The sequence below is a fragment of the Gavialis gangeticus genome, unplaced genomic scaffold (assembly GCF_001723915.1).
Source record: "Gavialis gangeticus isolate Ggan-Ray unplaced genomic scaffold, GavGan_comp1, whole genome shotgun sequence".
NCBI lineage: Eukaryota > Metazoa > Chordata > Crocodylia > Gavialidae > Gavialis > Gavialis gangeticus.
In genome coordinates this window covers 27,178,791-27,182,962 of record NW_017728993.1, presented here as the reverse complement: position 1 = coordinate 27,182,962, position 4,172 = coordinate 27,178,791, and the positions used below count along the sequence as shown (strand labels likewise).

The window sequence follows — 4,172 nt, the reverse complement described above, 5'->3', positions numbered from 1 at the left end:
AACTACTTCACAGTTAGGGCGGCTAGGAGCTGGAACCAACTTCCAAGGGAAGTGGTGCTGGCCCCTACCCTGGGGGTCTTTAAGAAGAGGCTGGATGCCTACCTGGCTGGACTCATTTGAGTCCCGTTTCTCTTTTTGGGGTTTTTTGTTGTTCTCCCGCCCTGGCGGGGGGTCGGGCTAGAAGATCTACTAGGTCCCTTCTGACCCTTAATCTATGAATCTATGAATCTATGACTGACTATCTCTGTTTGGACTACCGATGATGGGTGTGCCTGTCATCCGTCTGGGAGATGACCACTGCAGTTGTGGCTACTCAGATTTATGGAAAGGTATCTTAAAAATGGAGAGACAAAACTCAAGCCTCACCCTGTGTCCATTTGTGATCTCACCATGCACCCCTGTTCTCTGCTACCTCCCATTTCCTAGAGGGGAGAAAGGTGCCTCCCTCTAGGGGATTCTGGGATCCTGGTACAGAGCACAATAAGAAATTTAGAGCATCTCCTTGATCCTCCCCCTCCTGAAAGGTCTTGGCTCCAGGAAATCGGTACCAAAGAGTAAACTGGCACCAACAGCTTTTTTAGGCTGCGAGGACCATATTTCCTCTGGTGCTGTATTGGTACAATTCTCCCGGGACCTGAGTTTCATGTGGAAACCTGCAGCACTGACCTCCTCATTGCCGGTACTGATCACAACCTTTATGGGTCCCATTGGATGCTGTCATTAGGTATCTTGGCACTGAATATTATGGCTCGAAAGCCTGTCCCAGTACTAGTGTGTTTACACAGGCTCAGTACCAGAGTCTCTTATACAGAAGTCCTTAAGAGATGTGAAGATGTCATCTCTAAACCTTCAGCTCTTCTCCCTCCCCTTGACATGTCACCCACCGGAGGACTCTTCCACCTATGGAGGAAGCTGAGTCTCTTTTCTGTTCTTCTCCATGGCTCAGCAAAGGATCCTCCTTTATTTGCCGTCTTCTCCCTCCTTGGTGGCTCAGTGGACTTCCAGAGCCAGCACCATCAGGGGATGTAGAAAGATGACAAGGATTCTTGCAGACCCCATTACAGTGTCCTTCCACGTGCCCTCTCCCTCCTCTTTCCTCTCAGGCCTGGTCCTAGTAGTCTCCTGGGAGCACGAACCCTTATTCTCAAACCTCTCCTCTGCTGTATCCAGGCCTGTGTCCTCTTCCCCAAGAATGCAAATCCAACCTCAGCTTCTCCTGCCTCAGCTACCGAAGAGTGAAGGAATGGACAGTAGGGAGATCAGGAGTTTTCTGTACTTTGGGTGATAGCTGCTTCATCACCCAATGAGGCAGTCAGTCTGTCTTCCTGAGACCCAAAGGATGAGTTTTATGGTCTTCTAACACATGCTATTGAGCTACAGAAATCTTGACCTCACCAGAAATCCAGGACGAGCAGCACAAGCTGCAGAATATAATCACACAGCAAAATGAGGCAGATGAAGGATGCCTATAAATTAGGGATCTTTTTAAATTTACAAAACCTATCTGGTATTCCTTGATGTTTCCCCCACAATCTTCTAAAGGTCAGATAGAAAGTACCAGGGCTGTCCTTGGACTGCCCAGCTGTTTCCCTGCCTTTGTGTCCTGATTCTAGATCTGATCACCCATTGCGGACCCTGCTTGGACTAGGACCTCTGCTTCTGCCTCACGTCTTGGGTTGTTGGAACCCGACATTCACAGGTATCTGGCCCAGCTTCTTCCCTGGCCTTCCTCTGTCCAGCGTTTTGGCCTTGGCTCAAACCCTGGCTGTAGCTCAGACCTCATCCAACAGCTTGTGCTAACCACCAGCCAGCCCCTGTACATAACACAGCTCCTGACTCCAGGTTCATTAGTTCTCCAGACATCTGGAGGGAGGTTGACATGAGTGAGAGCTCCCAGAACTGCTTCTCCTGGGGAGTGTCCTAAGAAGTAGAGCTTTCACCCAAAGAAATCCTATTTTGCTCCAAAGCTCTAAGTGTCAGTGTTCAACCGTAAATCCTTGCTCTTAAAATAAGGCATCCTGGTCTGGAATAAACTCTTGAACCTACTTGATGAATTGCCAAGAGACCAACAGGGTGAACTAAAGAGACTGATGCTGGAAGACCAACTCCCAGTAAGAAGTTGACTACATACTGTGTCCATGTCTCTGCTCTGCCAGTGAAGACCATGGCACCTCAGCATATGTGTCGTTTGGTATTGTTATTTGTCCTTTCAGCACTTAAACCATACTAGGTTCATTACGGTACACAAAAAAGATGCTGGCCCTGTCCCAAAGAGCACAGCCTGCCTTGAGATGTAATGGGACAAAAGAGGTAACTAACAGGAAGCTGGGAGATGAAGAGCAAGAAGCACAGCAGTAATATCACACCATCACCTCAGCTTAGCTGTGTGCGCTGTGTTGAGTCAGGACTAGGTTTTTTATGGCATTGCTTTTTATGTGCATCATGAAAGAGTAAATCTTAAATTGGGATTTGAATAACGATAGTACGTTGGCTTGATTTACCAGAGATGTGAGCATGGCGTGTGACTTTGGGCAAGGTGTGTCATTTTTCTGTGTCTTAGCTTCCCTGTCTGTAAAGTGAGAGTGACAGTACTACTTCCTGGGGTTGGTCACGGAGGCTTATTAATATGAGTAAAACACTTTGGACTTGTGCAGTGAAAAATGGGCTGTATCATGATCGTGTCACAGACAAAGGAGGTAGTCAGTCCTCATCACAAAGGAGGCTGGGAAAATAGTTAAGATAGGGAAAGGCTTACAAGTAGGAGTGATGAAATAAAGCTGAGAGGAGACTGTTAGGGAAAACTTTCCCAGCCATAAGAGTGATGAGTCTGTGTAGCAGCCTTCCTAGGGAAATGATGGAAACCCATCACTTGGGACATTTAAAACTTGACAGCATCTTAATAAATGTACCTCGAGGAGCGATGCTGAATTAACGGGATGAACAAATAAGCAAATGAAAGTGCAACTGTCTGGCCTGTTCAGCCATGTACTCTTGAAAGATTTTGCAAACAGTATGGTTTCAGAACGGTGAATATAAATCCACATAATGACTCTTAGCTGTGCTAGTAGGAATTTTGTACTTCATTTTGCACTGTGGGATCCTGCCAGTAGAGTAACCCTTGACCACTTTGTTATTTTCTAGTGCTGTCCTCCTTGCATTGGGCCTTTTACTAAATTAGCATGAGAAGTCATCTTGATCTGTCTCAGCTTCCCTTTCTTCCCTGCCCAAAGGAGCTGTGATCTGTGGATGCTCAGGGCATGCATTTCATCATTTTCATTTAGTCTAATAAATATCTAAAACAATTTGTTTTCATCCCTCCCCATTTATATCAAAGGAATTCAAATGAATTATGTCTGCCTTTTTTTTTTTCTCGGTTTTTGGTTCCTGGTTAAACAAGATTCCCTTACTGTGTTCTGTGTGCTACTGACGTTAAAGTGGAGGAATGGTGTAACAGGAGAAAAGAGATGGAGGAAGAAGACCATGACTCTTGAGCAATATCCAGTAGACGTTTACATGTAATATATGCTGTGAACTGTTAGGTTCTTACCTATATCTTGGAATGGGAAAGCAGAAGAAAGGAAAGGAGAAAAATAAAGGGTAGAAACAAAAGAAAAGTTGAAGTATGGGTGTATGATACCTTGGTTTGTTGGAAAGGTTACAGCATGGTTGTAGTGACATAAAGTATATTTAATAACTTATCCATAGCATAGCGTCATAGGGGTGCACAGCTGACAGTTTGAGAGTCCCTCTGGTTGGTCTCTGGTCCCTGTTCTCATTAGTAAGAGCCGGTTAGCCACAGTAACGTGTAGTTACCTTGTACACAAAGGTCCTGAACATGATCAGGTAAGCTTGTTGGACGTGCCCGTCTGTCTCCAGTCTCCAAGGTGCAGTTGGGCACCTTTTTATAAAATGAAGAAAGGCTGCAGGAAATAGTCCTTCATGGCAAAGATAGGCATTTAAGGCCATGGATATTTAGGCATTGAACTCCCATTGAAATTTCATAGATTTCATAGACATTAGGGCTGGAAGGGACCTCGGAAGATCATCGAGTCCAGCCCGCCGCCCAAAGGGCAGGAAGTCAGCTGGGGTCGTAGGATCCCAGCAAGATAAGCACCAATTTGCTCTTGAAGGTGTTCAATGTAGGTGCGTGAACCACCTCCAATGGCAGGCTG

At 45.8% G+C, this 4,172-nt stretch overlaps 1 protein-coding gene across 10 annotated transcripts in view; it reads left to right on the top strand.

Moving 5' to 3' along the window:
• Window positions 1-4,172, top strand: part of ST3GAL3 (ST3 beta-galactoside alpha-2,3-sialyltransferase 3) — a 313,721-nt gene that overhangs the window by 133,756 nt on the left and 175,793 nt on the right. The window lies entirely within an intron of this gene.